Raw genomic sequence first — 20158 nt, 5'->3', positions numbered from 1 at the left:
GATCTTTCATACATTTATAGCTCTAGTGCATCCATTGCATGGCAATCCCCACTCCTTGCATTGACATCAAATGATGGGAATCTCCCTAGCCCATTGATTAGCCGCGTCAATGTGAGACTTTCTCCTTTTTTGTCTTCTCCACATAACCCCTTTCATTATATTCTATTCCACCCATAGTGCTATATCCATGGCTCACGCTCATGTATTGCGTGAAAGTTGAAAAAAGTTTGAGATTACTAAAGTATGAAACAATTGCTTGGCTTTTCATCGGGGTTGTGCATGATGAGAGCATTCTTGTGTGATGAAAATGGAGAACGATCAAACTATATGATTTTGTAGGGATGGACTTTCTTTGGCCATGTTATTTTGATAAGACATGATTGCTTAGTTAGTATGCTTGAAGTATTATTATTTTTGTGTCAATATTAAACTTTTATCTTGAATCTTTCGGATCTGAACATTCATGCCACAATAAAGAAAATTACATTGAGAAATATGTTAGGAAGCATTCCACATCAAAAATTCTATTTTTATCATTTACTTACTCGAGGACGAGCAGGAATTAAGCTTGGGGATGCTTGATACGTCTCCAACGTATCTATAATTTTTGATTGCTCCATGCTATTATATATTCTGTTTTGGATGTTTAATGGGCTTATTTATACACTTTTATATTATTTTTGGGACTAACCTATTAACCGGAGGCCCAGCCCAAATTGTCGTCTTTTTGCCTATTTCAGTGTTTCGTAGAAAAAGAATATCAAACGGAGTCCAAACGGAATGAAACTTTCGGGAGCGTGATTTTTGGAACAAACGTGATCATGAGGACTTGGAGTGGACATCAAGCAATCAACGAGGAGTCCACAAGGCAGGGGGTGCGCCTACCCCCTGGGCGCACCCTCCACCCTCGTGGGCCCCTGGTGGCTCCACCGACCTACTTCTTCCTACTATATATACTTACGTACCCTGAAAACATTGGGGAGTACCACGAAACCCTATTTCCACCGCCGCAACCTTCTGTACCCAAGATATCCCATCTTGGGGCCTTTTCCGGAGCTCCGCCGGAGGGGGGCATTGATCACGGAGGGCCTCTACATCAACTCCATGGACCCTCCTATGATGTGTGACTAGATTACTCAAACCTTCGGGTCCATAGTTATTAGCTAGATGGCTTCTTCTCTCTCTTTGGATCTCAATACAAAGTTCTCCTCGATTCTCTTGGAGATCTATTCGATGTAACTCTTTTTGCGGTTTGTTTGTCGAGATCCGATGAATTGTGGGTTTATGATCAAGATTATCTATGAAAAATATTTGAATCTTCTCTGAATTCTTTTATGTATGATTGGTTATCTTTGCAAGTATCTTCGAATTTTCAGTTTGGTTTGGCCTACTAGATTGATCTTTCTTGCAATGGGAGAAGTGCTTAGCTTTGGGTTCAATCTTGCGGTGCTCGATCCCAGTGACAGAAAGGGAAACGACACATATTGTATTGTTGCCATCGAGGATAAAAAGATGTGGTTTATATCATATTGCATGAGTTTATCCCTCTACATCATGTCATCTTGCTTAAGGCGTTACTCCGTTCTTATGAACTTAATACTCTAGATGCATGTCGGATATAGCAGTCGATGTGTGGAGTAATAGTAGTAGATGCAGGCAGGAGTCGGTCTACTTGTCACGGACGTGATGCCTATATACATGATCATACCTAGATATTCTCATAACTATGCTCAATTCTATCAATTGCTCGACAGTAATTTGTTCACCCACCGTAATACTTATGCTATCTTGAGAGAAGCCAGTAGTGAAACCTATGGCCCCCGGGTCTATTCTCCATCATACAAGTTTTCAATCTATTTTATTTTGCAATCTTTACTTTCAATTTATATCATAAAAATACCAAAAATATTTATCTTATTATTATTATCCCTATCAGATCTCACTCTTGCAAGTGGCTGTGAAGGGATTGACAACCCCTTTATCGCGTTGGTTGCGAGGTTCTTATTTGTTTGTGTAGGTACGAGGTGACTCGCGCGTGGTCTCCTACTTGATTGATACCTTGGTTCTCAAATACTGAGGGAAATACTTACGCTGCTTTGCTGCATCACCCTTTCCTCTTCAAGGGAAAACCAACACATGCTCAAGAGGTAGCATGCAACTTCACAGGGATCAAGGGATACGCCATGGGTCGGATGACCAAGAGTCGCCGCGGCAAGCTCTACTTCGACGATGCTGGCAGGGGTGCCGAGGTTGACTCAATCGAGTACGGGTATCAGTTCCCCTTCGGTGGAATTCACGTCTTCATCGGGAAGATCTGAGAGTTGGAGCCTGAGCCAGACATCTGCACTGACATGATCGACATGGCTCAGCATGCACGACCCACCAAGATCCAACCTGCCAAGAAGCCTGCTTTCATCGGCTTTGTTCATCGGGCAGATCTCGAAGAAGGTTCTTTGTCAGGTGGAGAGACAGCCATCTACTCAGGTGATGAGTCCTCAACCGGCAAAACCGAATCGATCTATCAATTGCAAGACGGGGGGCTTGGGGGCTATTCCGATGGCGACAATATTCCGGACTCCTATGAGCCGCCGAGCGGGGCTGCTATTTTCATGGTTGGTACACAACAAATGGTGAATTCATCAACCGCGGCGGCTATGACCTCCGTTTCAACAGCTACTGCGACGGCCGGGGCGAGCGACCCGGTGCGCCCGCTGGCTCAAGTTTTGTCTGAAATCCTGGATACCCTGGCGACTGTCTTAGCTACGGAGGTAACCCCGGCGAATCAATCACAACATAATGTGGAGGTTGAGAAGCTACGAGATGAGGTAGCTCAGGCTAAGGAGGCACTTAATGCTGAGAATGCTAGGATGGCTACAGAGCGAGCTACCTTGGAAGCTGAGTCGCAACGGATCCAAGCGGAATCTTTTCGGCTTAATCTGGATCAAAACACTTCAAACACCGTTATGCGAAGAAGGCACCAGACCCATCTGCCCTAGAGTTCGAAGCAAGGAATCTTTTCAACACGCCTCGAGCAGGAACGAGTAACCCGCCCGGCGTAACCCGGGCCGCTGAGGCGCCTGTGGCCAGGGCGACGGCTCAACCGCGTGTAACAGCCCCACCTCGTCTGCATTTAACCCCGTCTCAATAGGTGTTAACATCGCAGGGTCATTTGTCCAACCCTCTGGATAATATGATTGTTGCGGCTTCATGGCTGGCGGCTCTTCCAGTAGAAGGCGACTCTCCTGCAGCGATCGAAGCCCGAAAGGCTATAGAGCTTCTTCAAATAGCGGTGGTGCAACAGGCGTCTTACTCATATAGTCATGATTGAATTCATTAAACTCCTCGCCAGAGTCGAAGTTATAGCAGACGCATTGAGTCGCCAGCGGTTTCCAGTAGCGAGCGGCATCAGAACCAACCGCATGGGCATGACCCGCCGCGGGATGATAACAATGTTCAAACTTTGATGGATTAGGCTCGGGCACGTGAAGAGGAAGAGCTAAGGGCTCAATTGGCGGCTCATCAACAACTCCAGCGTAACCCCTCAGCGTCTGTAGAAGCCGAGATGACTTCTAGGACGGTAGGAGTGGCTTGCCTAGAACCGCCTCTTCGCAATGAGCGGCTACCTAAACATTTCAAGGGTCCTCAAAAAGTCCCCAACTACACTGTTGATCAGCCTCTAGTGGCTTGGATTGAGAGTTATGAGTTGGCTATGAAGATGCTAGATGTCAACGACGCTGCCTAAACATTTCAAGGGTCCTCCAATGAGAGGCTGCCTAAATATTTTACCATGATGTTGGATGGGCCCGCTCGCACCTGGCTGAAGGGATTGCCCCCTAATCCCGTTAGCTCATGGACTGAATTGAAGACGTGTTTCATTCATAATTTCAAAGACACGTGTAAGCAGCCTTTATCAACCATCGATCTAGACACTTGTGTCCAGCGTGAGGATGAGTCAACCAGTCACCGGGTATGTTGGGTCTCAGCTATTATCCACTTATCGGATACTATCAAAGCTGGCTCTGCTATTTTAATTTTGGAGAAAAATTGTCGGTTTATCCCCCCTCAAACAGAAGCTAGGGCGGCTTAAACGTCATTGCAATGACATGGGAGCGCTCATGACGGCTCTTATCAAATACGCCGACTCAGATAGGACTAAGGATCCTGATTCGGATGAAGAAAAATCCAGTAAGGGGAAGAAAACCGGTAAGGGGCAGCAGCCAAATATGGTGGGGTAGAATCAAGGCAACAGCGGTAAGCGCAAGCAAGCAGATGGCGGGTCTGACTTTGTGGCAAACACCAACACGCAGAGTAATAATCAGCATCGAAGGGGGGAGCCGGAACCTCGGATCGAAGGGCCAAAGTTCGACCTAGAGGCGATGTTGAACTAACCTTGTCCGAAGCATAGTCGTCCAGACAAACCATCGTCTCACATGTGGAGAGATTGTTTTATCATGAAGCAGTATAAGGATTCCGGTTTTCACCAGGACCACCATAACAATAATGGCCCGCACGGCGGGTCAGGTTCCGGCTCGCATGGGCCTGGCTTTGGAGCTGGCGGTTCAAACTCGGATTTCAAGGCCAAGGCAATCAGGGCGGCTTTAACCAACGGAGCAGTCAAGGCAACCAGCAACAACAGTCGGGATATCAGAGTAATCCGAAGCAACTTAATAGTGACCAATATCATGTTTTTACCACAAGTCTGTGCAAGCGAGATCAGAAGGTTCATAAGCGGCGGTAAGTGCAGTTGAGTTGGATGTACCGTGATACTTGCGAAGGTCAGAGCAGCCAATTGTATGGAGCCGTGAAGATCACCTGCCCCGGGTTGATAATCCAAGTCAACTAGCTTTAGTGGTAGCCCCTCAGGGTGGAGGATACAAGTTCACTAAGGTGCTTATGGACGGTGGCAGTAGTATCAATATCCTTTATTATGATACTTTCCGCCGTATGAATTTAACTGACAAAGATCTTAAGCCATCCTCTACAGTCTTTCATGGAGTGGTACCTGGTAAGTCGGCATATCCGGTGGGTAAGATATATTTGGAGGTGGATTTTGGCGATGAGCATGATTACAGGGCCGAAACATTGAATTTTGAGGTGGTCAAGATCAAAAGCCCTTATCATGCTTTGTTTGGTTGGCTGGCTTATGCCAAATTTATGGCACGGCCTTGTTATGTCTATCTGCAGCTTAAGATGTCGGGTCGCAAGGGCACCATTATGGTGCATGGTGACAGAAAGATAGCTTTGGAATGTGAAGAGGGTGATGATGCCTACGTTGAGTCTGCTTGTGCCACGGAAGAGCTTAAGTTTTACAAAGACAATGTTGACCCGGCTGATATGACCCCATTGAAGAAGCCAACTACCGAGCATGACCCTTCGTTGAAATTTAAATTGGCAGATGATACCAAGCAGGTTGATGTGACGCCTGGATATTTAAGCTACAGTAATTCCCCGTTAATGATGCCACGTCATCGTGGTTACTATTGTTAATCTCGCGTTAGTTAAAAACGATTCAAATTCAAATGTGAGTTAAAGGCAAACCACAAAAGTTTTCAAATATTAAAAACTAAAATGTTTGGATTGTGACAAATAATTCATAGGTAATTATGGTGGAGGAACTATATTTTTATAAAATATTCAAATGCACAATAATAAGTAAAACATCACTAAAACAATTCATTAAATACTTTTATAAGTTATGAAATATTAAGCTATTTTATTTGGTAGTCACATTTTTTATGGCAGAGGCTTAATTTACCACACTAAGTTAGGTACTAGTTATATATTTTAATATAGTTAAAGTAAATTGTAAATTAAGAGAAAAAAGTAAAAGAAAATAAAAAAAGGAAAGCAGACCCCCCTCCCATTGGGCCACCGGCCTAGCTAGCCGCCGACCAGGCTGACCCAGCTGAGGGAGTCCTGAACTAAGGGGTCCTCGGGCGTCCGGCCTATAATCCTTTGGGCCGGACTGATGGGCTGTGAAGACATGAAGGCCGAAGACTGCATCGTGTCCGGATTGGACTCTACTTAGCGTGGAAGATAAGCTTAGCGATCGAAGATTCCTTCTTATGTAACCGACTCCATGTAAACCCTAGATTCCCCCGGTGTCTATATAAACCGAAGGGGGTAGTCTGGAAAGGACAACACATATACTCATTATCATGCCCACATAGGCTAGACTTCTAGGGTTTAGCCATTATGATCTCGTGGTAGATCCACTCTTGTAACACTCATATTCATCAATATCAATCAAGCAAGACGTAGGGTTTTACCTCCATAGAGAGGGCCTGAACCTGGGTAAACATTGTGTCCCCCGTCTCCTGTTACCATTAATCCTAGACGCACAGTTCGGGACCCCCTACCCGAGATCCGCCGTTTTGACACCGACATTGGTGCTTTCATTGAGAGTTCCACTATGCCGTCAGCAAAGGGCTCGATGGCCCCTTCGATCGTTAGTAATGGCGTTGTCCAGGGAGAAACCTTCTTCCCTGGACAGATCTTCGTATTCAGCGGCTTCGTACTGCGGGCCAACTCGCTTGGCCATCTGGAGCAGACGACAGCTATGCTCCTGGCAATCAAGTCAGATTCGGGAGCTTGAATTACGTTGTGGACATCCGTGGAGACTTGATCTTCGACGGATTCGAGACCGCGACAACCGCTCCCCATCACCCCGATGAACATGGCTTAAACCTTTCATCAGGCCGCATCCAGGAGATAGCTCCTATTGTAGCTTCGGCCTCAAACCCGGAGCAGTTCAAGTCGTCCGAAGAAGGGAAGCTCAACCCCATCGCAGGGACCACCGATCCCGCGGCGCTGGAGCCACATGCGGATTCCACTTCATACAGTATCTGCATCAACGGATCCCCGGACTCGCCTCCGATGTCGAGCTCCGAACCCTGCGAGCCTGCGTACGCCAAACTCGATCGGTTATCAATCTTCAAGTTCAGTGCCGCAGATGTCTTCCAACACTCGCCCATGGGCGACATACTAAATTCGCTAAAAAAACATATCCCTGGCGGGTGACCCATCTCCGAACTATGTTCGGTTCAAACTTGCGGCGGACAACGAAGAATTTTGCTTCCCACCCGCCACCCACTTCATAGCCACTGTTAAAGATGTAACCAACACACCTGATCCCCACACCGGAGACATCAATGGTATGGACGGCGATGAGGGGCAAGGCCAGAACTTACTACCCGCTAGACACGGGACATGCACTTCCTAGTATGATGTGTGTATGATAGACACACCTTACGGCACTCTCGACGATGAGAAGGATAATCCGGTCAAGGATAAACTGCCTGGTACACAGCCCGGACATCGACGCCTTGGGCCTCATCGCCCAAGAGAAGACATTGCCAGCACCAGAGAAGACGATACTCTGGACAACGAAGACCCTGTTGAAGTAGAATCCGAGCAGGAGGAACAGGAAGACGGGCAAGGTAGCCCTAACGAACAGGCCACATGTGGGGACTCAGAGGACAACAACTATTTCCCCCTCTCCGAGGAGGAGGAGATCCTTGGCAACGAGGATTTTACCACACCAAAGGAACCTCTCGAGCAGGAGCGCTTTACACGCCAGCTTATAGCCAGTACAAGGAGCTTAAGAAAGAAGCAGCTGCAGCTTCAAGCAAGCCAAGACTTGCTCAATGATAGATGGATCGAGGTCTTGGCCGCCAAATAATACGGCCTTAGCAGCCCAGACAAAAGCCACCCCAAGAGTAGGTGGCTCCCTCAATACGATGGCAGGGCGATGGAGCCCATACCACCATCGAATAATGCGGCACGACAATCACAGTTCGGTCCAGACAAAGCAGCAGCCCAAGCAGACCACCATACCAACCCATTCGGCATGGAGGGTAGAGCAGGACGCACAAGATCGATGTACAGATCATGAAGATATACCCCGAGCGACAACGATGGCCGCCTATCCGGTCACTACAGAGCTGACCACACCCGGTCCGAGCACCGTAAACGGAGCCCGTCGGAGGTACTTCATAGTGTGGCCCAACATAGAGGAGCTGCACACCCCCTCTTCTTCACAGACGAAGTAATGGAACACGAATTTCCAGACGGGTTTAAACCCATTAACATCGAATCATATGATGGGACAACAGGCCCTGCGGTATGGATTGTCAGCGTTCTGGGAATGGGGGTCCCCAGACTTGCCTGCCTGCGGCCTGCGGCGTGGCTCAAAGGGGGGCCCAGCACGGCCCATCTTCACCAACACAAACTCAAGACCCTCGCGAGGGGCCAAGCCTCGCGGGGCGGACGACACGAAGCTTCCTCAGGCGCGGCCTCGTCAGGCTGGCTCACGAGGAGGCGGAGAGATCAAGGCGGGGTACCTCGCGAGGTGCCCGTGACGCAAGCCATGACGACTCAGGGTGCCAGGCGGGTGCCAGCCCGCGCAGCATCCTCCTTTCCTCTTTGGTGCAAAGGGGGCAAGCGCGGCCGTGGAGTAACGAGGCATCAGGCAAAGGTTGCCATTTCGGTGCAACGAGACCAAGGCCAGGAGGACTACGAGATGCAGGTCACCGCGGAGCCCAAGACGGCGTCATCACCAGAGCTTTGCGCAGGCGAAGACTACTTTTGTCAGGATAGTTGATACTTGCTGTCCCCCTTCAAATTAACCCGCCATTGTTGGCTCCCTTCCCGCTCAATATTTGGGGAGAGGACCAGGGCCACTATAAATAGGACCGGCCACCCACGTAGCAAGGGGTCGGTTCGGCTCAGTTTCCTCCAAGGGCTCGACAAGTAGAGAGGTGGTAAAGAGAGAGAGAGAGTGAGATAGAGAAAGGTGGCTGAACTCCTCCTAGCAATTCATCGCCCCAGCCAAGAACAGACCCTCGCAAGGCTGTTCTTCCTTGTACTGTCCATCATCATCAGCCCAAGAGGCAATCCACCACACCACACACTGGAGTAGGGTATTACACCACAACGGTGGCCCGAACCAGTATAAACCCTTTGTCCCTTGTGCTGTTCTTTTCATAGCCTTGATCCTAGTGTGGCGGAGGGGTGCAGGAAGGTAGGAGGCGAAATCTCCATGCGCACCCCAGTGTTCGAACCTCAAGGGTCTGCCGGAACCCGAAATCCGACATTTGGCGCGCCAGGTAGGGGTGCGCCGGAATTCGTCTTCCACCGCTCCCCTCTCCTCCGACCATCACACTCATGTCTGACGCACGTCGGGCCCGCGCGGAGCACCGGGCCGCCCTCGCTTCCCGCGTCGCCCAGACAGCCCCTGTCGGCGGGCGTCCTCGCCGTTCCCCGTCGCCCGCCGTCAACGCCACCACCGGCCCGGCGGGGGACGAGCAGCAGGCATCGTCTCAGCATCCATCCGTGCGCCAAGACGGCCACACCGCGACTCCCTCACTCGCCCCGGCTGGTTCTTCGTCCCGCGTGCTTCACGCGCCCACGGAGCCCCGCAACCTCTTCCCCACCTATCGCGCTGCACCAACACCCCCAGTCGTCGCGGCTCTCTTGGGCGGCTCGCAGGCGCCGCCTATGAGTTACCACGTCAAGCCGTGCATCCGCTGGGTCAGCGCCGCTTCCACACGGCAAGGGGCTCCCATGGGTCGGGCGGTGCCCGAGACCGGCCTGAGCTTCAGCCCGGAGGACCACCCCTCCAACTCGGCCGGCTCGGGCGCGCTCCCCATGCTATGCACCCCCACCATCTACCAGGTGGCCGTCACCAGAACTCTTATCGACGGCGGGGCAGGCCTCAGCGTGCTCTCAGTCGAGGCCTTCAACCTCCTCTGCATACCCCTGGAACGGTTGCAGCCCAGCCGGCCCTTCTCAGGCGTTGGGGGCAGGTCATCCAGCTCCTTGGGGCAGATCCGGCTCCCAGTGACCTTCGGCACCTATGACAACTTCCGCACGGAGCTGGTCGACTTTGACATCGCCCACATCGGCCTCCCCTACAACACCATCCTCGGCTACCCAGCACTGGCCTAGTTCATGGCCGCGACGCACCCGGCGTACAACCTCATGAAGATGCCCGGGAGCAGCGGTGTCCTCACCGTGCACGGGGACACCGGTGACGCTCTGCGGGTGCTCAAGCTCGTCTTCGGGACAGCAGCGTCGGCACAGCCTGCCGACTTGGGGGCCCCCGAGCCCAAGGGGGCTGCGCCCGCCAAGCAGAAGCAGTTGTTCACCCAAGACAAGGCAGAAACCAAGCAGGTACCCGTCGATGAAGATGGGTCCACCAACGCCACTTTCACCATAGGCGCCCACCTCAAACCCGAGCAGGAGGAGGCCCTGGTCGCGTTCCTGTGCGCAAACAAGAAGGTATTCGCTTGGGAGCCGGACCAGTTAGCAGGGATCCCCAAGAGCGTAATCGTGCATCACCTCAACCTGTGCCCCAACATGCGCCCTGTGAAGCAAAAGGCCAGGCGGCAGTCCACAGAAAAGCAGGCCTTCGTCATCCAAGAGACCCGCAAATTAGAGGCCGCTGGGGTCATTCGTGAGGTCCGATACCCAGATTGGTTGGCCAACCCTGTCGTTGTGCCGAAGAAGGGAGGGAAGGAACGCATGTGTGTCGACTTCACCAACCTCAACAAAGCGTGCCCGCAAGATCCGTTCCCGCTCCCCCGCATCAACCAGATCGTTGATTCCACTGCGGAATGCGACCTGCTGTGCTTCCTGGATGCCTTCTCTGGGTATCACTAGATCAAGATGGCGGTGGAAGACGTCGAGAAGACGGCCTTCCTAACCCCGTGCGGGGTGTACTGCTACACCTGCATGCCATTCGGGCTGCGTAATGCAGGGGCGACCTTTTAGCGGCTGATGCATATCACCTTGGGCCCGCAGCTCGGGAAGAATGTTGAAGCTTACGTCCATGACATCGTGGTAAAATCTCGGGAGGCCAGGACCTTGATACAAGACCTGGAGGAAACCTTCGCGAGCCTCAACGCAGTGAACCTACGGCTCAACCCAGAGAAGTGTGTGTTCGGAGTCCCCTCGGGCAAGCTCTTGGGTTTCCTCGTGTCCCACCGAGGCATCGAGGCTAACCCGGAGAAGGTCAAGGCAGTGGAAGACATGAGCCCGCCAAAGACCCTCAGAGAAATGCAGAAGCTCACGGGGCGCGTGACCATGCTAGGGCGCGTCATCTCCAAGTTAGGGGAACGAGCCCTGCCCTTCTTCCAGCTAATGAAGAAAAAGGGGCCCTTCGAGTGGACTGAAGAGGCCGACAAGGTGTTCCAGGATCTCAAGAGATACCTGACCAGCCCACCGGTCATGGTGGCCCCGCGCCCTCAGGAGCCCCTGGTGCTCTACCTCGCTGCCACTCCCTACTCCGCCAGCGCAGCCTTGGTAGCAGTCAGAGAGGAGCGCCGGATCAAAACCACGGCAGCAGCCCGGGATAAGGCAGGACAGGGACAAGGAAGGCCCATAGAAACCGCCGTCATGGCTGAGGAGGATCAGCCGCCGCAGAGGGGCGCACCAAAGGCGGAAGAGGTCCCTCTTCCAGATGGCCAGTCTCAGGAGGCCCCGTTGCCTCAAGGGGCGCCACGGTCCCCGAAGGGAGCCACCAGCACTGACGCACTCCACCTTGTTGAGCACCCAGTGTACTTCGTCAGCACAGTGCTGCGGGATGCAAGAGCACGGTACCCCATGCCCCAAAAACTCCTCCTCGCGCTACTGGTGGCTTCGCGCAAACTGCGGCACTATTTTCAGGGTCACCCCATCAAGGTCGTCTCGTCATACCCCCTAGAGAGGGTGCTCAGGAGCCCCAATTCAGCTGGGAGGGTCGCTGAGTGGAACATAGAGCTGCAAGCATTTCAGCTCGAATTCAGCACGACCAGAGTCATCAAGGGAGCAGCGTTGGCAGATTTTGTGGTAGAATGGACGGAGGCGCCAGGCTTCAAGGCCGACGAGGATCGGTCCCTGTCCCCGGGAAGTGAGGCGCCAGAAGGCTGGGTCATGTACTTCGATGGGGCGTTCTCTAGACACGGCGCAGGGGCTGGGCGGTGCTTATATCGCCCACCCAGGACAAGCTCTATTACGCCGTGCAGCTCTATTTCCAGCAAGGCGAAAAGGTCTCCAACAACATAGCAAAGTATGAAGGTTTAATAGCGGGCATGAAGGCCGCAGCTGCCCTGGGGGTGAAATGCCTCACCATCAAGGGCGATTCGCAGCTCCTTGTCAATTTCTCCAACAAGGTGTACGAGCCGAAGGATGAGCACATGGAGGCCTACCTTGCAGAGGTCCGCAGGATGGAGAGGCAGTTCTGGGGGTTGGAGTTGCAGCATGTGCCCCGTGGCACCAATCAGGAAGCCGATAACATCGCCAAACGCGCATCCAGGCGGTTACCTCAGGAGCCTGGCGTTTTCGAGGAGCGGCTCTTCAAGCCTTCAGCCTTACCATCATTATCAAACACGGCTCATCCCAGGGAGGAGCTCCCTCAGCCACCTGCCTCAGGAGCTCCGGCTTGTGGCCCGGCCTCGGGAGCACGCCTGCTCCTGACGATGGAACCTCAGGAGGGATGTTGGATCACGGAGCTCCGGAGCTACCTAACGCAAGGGACCCTGCTGGAGAAGGAGGAGGAAGCAGAGCGAGTGGCGCGCCAGGCCACGGCATACTGCATCAAAGATGGAGAGCTCTATCGGAAGCGACCAAACGACGTATCCCTGCGCTGCATCTCCAGGGAGCAAGGGAAGGAACTACTGGAAGATATACATGGTGGAGACTGCGGACATCATTCGTCATCGCGGACCCTTGTTGGCAAGGCGTTCCGTAGTGGGTTTTACTAGCCCACCGCGCTCAACGACGCCGCTGAACTAGTGAGGGCTTGTGGGGCCTGCTAGTTCCACGCCAAGCAGATCCATGAGCCGGCAGGGGGCTTGCAGACTATCCCCCTTTCGTGGCCATTCGCGGTCTGGGGGCTCGACATCTTGGGCCTGTTTCCTCGGGCGCCAGGGGGCTACCGCTACCTTTACGTTGCCGTGGACAAGTTCACCAAGTGGGCTGAAGTGGAGGCTGTCCGCACCATTCCTGCGGGTTCTGCCGTCAAGTTCATCAAGGGCATCGTGAGCCAGTTCGGGGTGCCGAATCGCATCATCACGGACAATGGTTCGCAGTTCACCAGTAAACTCTTCAAAACATATTGTGCTTACCTTGGAACGTAGATATGCTATGCTTCAGTGGCGCACCCCCGAAGCAACGGCCAGGCCGAGCGAGCCAACGCGGAGGTCCTGAGGGGCCTCAAGACCAGGACGTTCAAGAAGAAGCTGTAGGCTTGCGGCAGAGGTTGGTACGACGAACTGCAGTCCGTACTGTGGTCCATCCGCACCACCGCGACCAAGCCGACTGGAGAGACCCCGTTCTTCCTGGTCTACGGAGCAGAAGCATTCCTCCCTCACGAGGTCAGACGTCTCTCCATGCGGGTCCTGGCGTTCGACGAGGCGCAGCAGGACGCCATGCGGGGGACGGACCTCGTGCTAGGGGAGGAGCGTTGCCGGGAAGCCGCGCTGCGAGCGGCGAGGTACCAACAAGCACTGCGGCGATATCACTGCCGCAACATCCGCCCCAGGACTCTTGAGGTAGGAGACCTCATGCTCAGGCGGGTTCTCTCCAGGGAGGGATTGCACAAGCTCTCTCCCATGTGGGAGGGCCCATTCAAGGTTGTTCATGTTTCCAGGGCCGGCTCCGCGCGCTTGGAGACTCAAAGAGGGAGTGCCGGTCCAGAATGCATGGAACATCCAGCACCTCCGGAGGTTCTACCCCTGAAAAGGCCCGGAGCCTGTGAAGCAAGGCGAGTGCCTGTGAAGCTATCGCGTTTTGGAAAAGGCCCGGAGCCTGTGAAGCAAGGCGAGTGCCTGTGAAGCTATCGCGTTTTGGAAAAGGCCCAGAGCCTGTGAAGCAAGGCGAGTGCCTGTGAAGCTATCGCGTTTTGGAAAAAGTCCCGGAGCTTGTGCAGCAAGGCGAGTGCCCGTGAAGCTATCGCATTTGGGAAAAGGCCCGGAGCCTGTGAAGCAAGGCGAGTGCCTGTGAAGCTATCGCGTTTTGGAAAAGGCCCGGAGCCTGTGAAGCAAGGCGAGTGCCTGTGAAGCTATCACATTTTGGAAAAGGCCTGGAGCCTGTGAAGAAGGCCAACGCCTGTGAAGCTCGCCGCCCGTGACACTCTCACGTAATAATGAGTTGGGGCTGTACACGCCCCGGAGTCTCAGGAGCGCCGGCCTCAGGCCCTGGGGCTCCCTCCCATGCCCAGTGGCAGCACTTAGCTCCGCGGTGGTGAGAAGACGTGGAAGACTAGACTAGGTGCCGGACGTGGCTTTTCATTTGCTTTCCGCAGTTGGCTTGTTCCTCTTCGTTTGGAGTTTTATTGAAGTTGTTGCCGTCTTTGGCTTGCGGTTCTTCGGCTTTTCGCTCTCCTGCCTTGGTTTCTCTTGTGCAAGGCCGCGCGAGGGGCAGAGCCAAGCGCCCTCGCGAGTGTTCCTATCCTAGTCACTCAAAAGAGTTTGCGACTTGGGCCCCTTACAGGAGCACCCCTCCAGTCCGTGCCCCACGGGCACCGCAACACAAACAAAGGGCCTGGGTCGGTCACCCCCCACGGCCGGGGCCGGGAACTATCCACGCTCGGGCACATAGCCGGAAGGTATGGTAACAAAAGCAAAACGATGATTAACAAGCAATAACCCAAACACGCCCCCGCGGGGCTCCACACTATTTTCTTTGTTACGCAGGAAAAAGGGAAAAGGAAGAACAAATCTGGCGCGGCTCGCCTCAACCGGCCCGCGGGGAAGGCCCGAGCTGCCTCCGGAGCTCAGGCGGACTCCCTCTCGCGCTTCACCAGGGCGCGACGACGGGCGGACACGTTGCCACCCCCCAAGCAGACACGACGACGTGGAGACTTATCGCGGCCGCCACTAGAGGAGTCACCGCCTGAAGAAGAACTAGAGAAGCTTGGGGAACCCCGAACGCCACCAGCCGTGCGAGCGCTGCTCCCTCCATCATCACCGGAGCTGGGTTCCCAGCCGCGGTCGTCGCCCTCGGGGCAACACCCTGCGCGGCGACCATCTTCCCCAAACACCCTCACGTAGAGGGTGGCGTCGCCGCCGAACTTGAAGTGCAGGGTGCACCGATAGCTCAGGCCACGCGCGCGGGCAAACGTCTGCCAACCGCGGACCAGGGACATGCTCCCGGCCGCGGAGACCTCCAGAGAGACCCATGAGGCCCGGTTGCAGCAGCCGTCGGCCTGGAGCCAGAGGCCGCCCGGGAGCTCGCTGAGGAGAAAGCGAGGAAGCGGAAGCCGGGTGCTAGCCGGCTCCGCCGACCACACGATGAACTCCGGCAGCACTGCAGCAGCACAGACGCGCGGCCTGGGGGGACGCGCAGCCGGAGCACGCCCCCCGGCTGCAGCAATCCATCCGTCGCCGTGCTGAAGATCGCCTCCACGGCCGCGGGGAGCCACCGTGGTGGCCACAGGATGCTTGCGAGGGTGCCCTCGACCGCGCTTGGGTGGGGGAGAGGCGGGCTCAACCCGGCAAGCCTTCCCCTTCTCGGTGGCTAAGAACCTCCTCGACGGGCCCATGAAGAAAAAGGGGGGATGAACTGGAAGGGCGCGTGCCGGTCCATACTTATGGCTGGCGATGGCCAACCAACGGCCCCCATGATCGCAGGTAATTATGACCCGCTTTGCATGCAGGGACTTGTCCAATCCGTGCAGTTGCCGAGGCGCCATGGGGAAGTGGAGACGCCCATGTCCAATGAACCGCCATGCGGCGCCCAGGGCCGTAGGCTGTTAGGGCCCGCGGCGCTTCGCTCTTGCCCTTCCGCCTCCCTGCACGGCCAAGTCCAGGCGCGCCTTCGGCCCGGGGGCTACTGTCGGTGTTCTGGGAACGGGGGTCCCCAGACTTGCCTGCCTGCGGCCTGCGGCGTGGCTCAAAGGGGGGCCCAGCACGGCCCATCTTCACCAACACAAACTCAAGACCCTCACGAGGGGCCAAGCCTCGCGGGGCGGACGGCACGGAGCTTCCTCAGGCGCGGCCTCGTCAGGTTGGCTCACGAGGAGGCGGAGAGATCAAGGCGGGGTACCTCGCGAGGTGCCCGTGACGCAAGCCATGACGACTCAGGGTGCCAGGCGGGTGCCAGCCCGCGCAGCATCCTCCTTTCCTCTTTGGTGCAAAGGGGGCAAGCGCGGCCGTGGAGTAACGAGGCATCAGGCAAAGGTTGCCATTTCGGTGCAACGAGACCAAGGCCAGGAGGACTACGAGATGCAGGTCACCGTGGAGCCCAAGACGGCGTCATCACCAGAGCTTTGCGCAGGCGAAGACTACTTTTGTCAGGATAGTTGATACTTGCTGTCCCCCTTCAAATTAACCCGCCATTGTTGGCTCCCTTCCCGCTCAATATTTGGGGAGAGGACCAGGGCCACTATAAATAGGACCGGCCACCCACGTAGCAAGGGGTCGGTTCGGCTCAGTTTCCTCCAAGGGCTCGACAAGTAGAGAGGTGGTAAAGAGAGAGAGAGAGAGAGAGAGAGTGTGAGATAGAGAAAGGTGGCTGAACTCCTCCCAGCAGTTCATCGCCCCAGCCAAGAACAGACCCTCACGAGGCTGTTCTTCCTTCTACTGTCCATCATCATTAGCCCAAGAGGCAATCCACCACACCACACACTGGAGTAGGGTATTACACCACAACGGTGGCCCGAACCAGTATAAACCCTGTGTCCCTTGTGCTGTTCTTTTCATAGCCTTGATCCTAGCATGGCGGAGGGGTGCAGGAAGGTAGGAGGCGAAATCTCCGTGCGCACCCCAGTGTTCAAACCTCAAGGGTCTGCCGGAACCCAAAATCCGACATGGATCGAGGATTATCTCCTCCATATCCACATGGCCCGCGGAGACGACCTCCACGCCATTAAATACCTACCTCTCAAGCTTAAAGGGCCAGCTCGGTACTGGCTAAACAGTTTGCCAGAAAATTGTATTAGCAACTAGGAAGATTTGGAAGACGCCTTTCGAGACAACTTCCATGGAACATATGTCTGGCCATGATGCGCCGATGACTTAAGTCACATTGTCCAGGAGCTCGGCGAGTCAGCTAGGGAGCTCTGGACCAGGTTCTTAGTCAAAAAGAACCAAATTGTCAACTATCCGGACGTAGAAGCCCTCGCGGGCTTAAAACTTAGCGTCCGGGATGAATGGCTCGTGCGTCACCTCGGCCAGGAAGGACCCAAATCCATGACAGCCCTCACCGCCCTAATGAACTGCTTCTGCGCGGGAGAAGACAACTGGCTTGCTCGTAAAAGCAACGACGCCAGCGGCCCGGGCACTTCCGAAATCCAAGATGGCAATGGCAAGCCACGACGAACCGAATATAACAACATACGCGACACAGCGGTGAATGCCGGATTTCGTAATCCGAAGCCCGGTCAACGGAAGAAGCCACTAAAGGCAAACCAGGATGGACCATCCACCCTTGACAGGATATTGGACCGACCTTGTCAGATTCATGGTCTCCCTGATAGGCCAGCTAATCATACCAACCGTAACTATTGGGTCTTCAAGCAGGCAGGCAATCTTAACGCTGATCACAAGGGAAGGAGGCCACCGGGTGGCAAAGACGACGGATCGGCTCGCCAGCAGAACACCAGGGGCTAGAAAAAGTTACCCTCCGATGTTCGACCACTCCCGGAACGCAAATAGCAGTTCGGCTCCCGCCACCCACCTACTGTACTAGCGCAAGTTGCACCACACGCACATCACTATGCACTCAAGATACCATGGGCATCGGCAGAAGCACAACACAGACAATCCTACAAGCATTCCCGTAACGTTTTTTATATGTTTTTCTCACTTTTTCTGTATCATGTTTAAAGAACAGGTGACCAACTGGAAAGCATCTACAGCGGACTCTATCGGAGTTCGGATCCATACACTCACCTAAGGGGTTACTTCCGTTAAGGATCCCACCCCCCGAGGATGGGCTACGCAAACGTCCGACAGGAGGTCCAAAATTACCTTTTGTAGACCGCACTCTTTACTCCGGGCCTGTACTATGCCCCTTTTCCCCCGATCCCGACCACGAGCATGTCAAATAGCCGGGTCCGTGGTTTCTCTTTATTTTATACATATACATAAATTTATCATTGGCACATCGCTCCGTTCTCAGTAAGCCTCCCCCGAGCCAAACTCTCATACCCCTTCAACAATAAAGTACGACCTCAACGGCTGCTTTGTGGACGCGCCTCGGCACACCCTGCCAGGGGCTCGGCATGGGAACGAATGAGTTGCTAGTAAAAGTCCGAACAGCTCTATAGCGTACTTCGGCGTCGCAAGTTTGGCCTTATATGCATCAGCTCCGAATCATTGTCTTGGGTCAATAGTTGGGTTGCCCGGCTCCTGTGTTTGCTACCCTACGTTCTGCTCTATCGGCTAGGGTAGTAAAGGGAGAACTACTGCGATTATGCCCTGGCCTAGACCCGATGACCACCTCAGTAGAGAAGGCCGAAAACTGAATGTCATGATGCGGCGAGAGATGGTCAACCACTTGACGACTTATTGGAATCTTTAGCGATTCTCTGTGTAATACGAGGGATCTTTTTTAGATCAGATATGTAAGGCACCACACGCCGCATACACACCAGGGGCTATGTCGTAGCCCCACCATAAAACTCCTATGGTTAAGTGAAAGTGTTAACGCCTTATAGTCTGATTGCCTGGTTTGCCGCATTATCACCTCCTTCATGGACCAAGATGTTGGATAAAGAGTGATTAAATGCTTTTCCGAACACCCTCGTACTTCCTACGAGGGGGCTGAAGCCGAAGACTGGAAAAATTTCAGATTATATTAAAACGACCGCATAGGAGGAATTCAAGCTTTTCGAGGAAGACATAAATATATTAACTATAAAGTTGTCTTTTACAATCATCATACACCTCACCCGAACATTATGTTCTTCGAGCATTGGCCCTCAATCAAGCGGGCAGCCTCCAGGATGTCTTCAAAATAATGCTCTGGTTGCGGATGGTCCTAGCCTTTGGGCGTACCCTTCGTCGCGACATCGAGGGCCTTCATCTTCCCCCAGAATGTCTTGACTCGGGCAAGGGCCATCCCTGCACCCTCAATGCACGCCGATCGCTTCACAGCATCGATGCGCGGCACTGCTTCAACAAGCTTCTGCACCAGACCAAAATAGCTATTCGGCGCAGGCTGGGTCGGCCATAGCCGGATTATGACATCCTTCATGGCAGCGCCAGATACCCTATGAAGTTCGGCCCATTGGGACATCTGTTCATTGAGCAGAGCGGGTGCTTTGACACACCAAAGTGTGACCAAAAAAGCTTCTCCGTTGCATATCCGGCTTGCGCTTGGTAATACCATGCTGCATCGGAAGAACTCTTTGGCAAGTCCAAGTACTTGCCCGAAGAACTCCACACTTGGTTCAGCTGAGCATAGTCCGGGTCACCGAACTTAGTCTGCAGCAAAAAATGCTTTCCAACCAATATCTCTTTCGCCTACCGAACCTCCTCACGGAGTGCTCTGGACTCTAATCGCGCTTCTCTCGTCTCCTGTGGGGCTTTGTCTAGTTCAGCCGTCAAGGCTTTATTCTCCTTCTCAAGAAATTCGCAGCAGCCAATAGCATTCTCCAAAGCGAGTGTCATCATGGATATCTTCTCCTCGCCCTGGCATCACGCAACTTGTTCGGCCTTCAGTTCAACTGATGCTCCTTCAGCAGCAGCATCACTAAACTGGGCCCACTCCTTGGCCCGGATTAGCTCCACCCGAAGAGCCTCCACGGCGGCAGCACCATCTACATTTCATGCACATTTCATATAAAGCTCTTTCCCGCGTCAAGCACACTGGTGTAAATAATAATCGAAATACATACCTTGCGAGTCCTCAAGACGCCTGTTGATCAACGCAACGTCATCCTTCGCAATATCCAGCTTTCGCTGCAGTTCGGCCACCTCCGTATTCCGGGCAGCCATAGGAGGGGAAGCAGCATGTATTTCAAATTAAACCAAGGTTAATACCTGAGCATATCTCTTTGTTCCTCCGATCGCTCCCTTCGGAAGACAATCCGAGTCTCAGGGGATACTACATATACAACAGGTGCATTCTGTCAATGAAATTCAGTTGATAAAGCTACATCACAAACCTCAAAACCTCTTAGAAGGCTCGTCAAGGCCTTGTTCAATCCACACTTTGCGGATAGAACCCTTTC

Source organism: Triticum dicoccoides, chromosome 4A (genome assembly GCF_002162155.2).
Source record: "Triticum dicoccoides isolate Atlit2015 ecotype Zavitan chromosome 4A, WEW_v2.0, whole genome shotgun sequence".
In the NCBI taxonomy this organism is placed as follows: Eukaryota; Viridiplantae; Streptophyta; class Magnoliopsida; order Poales; family Poaceae; genus Triticum; species Triticum dicoccoides.
This window is presented reverse-complemented; position numbering follows the sequence as displayed.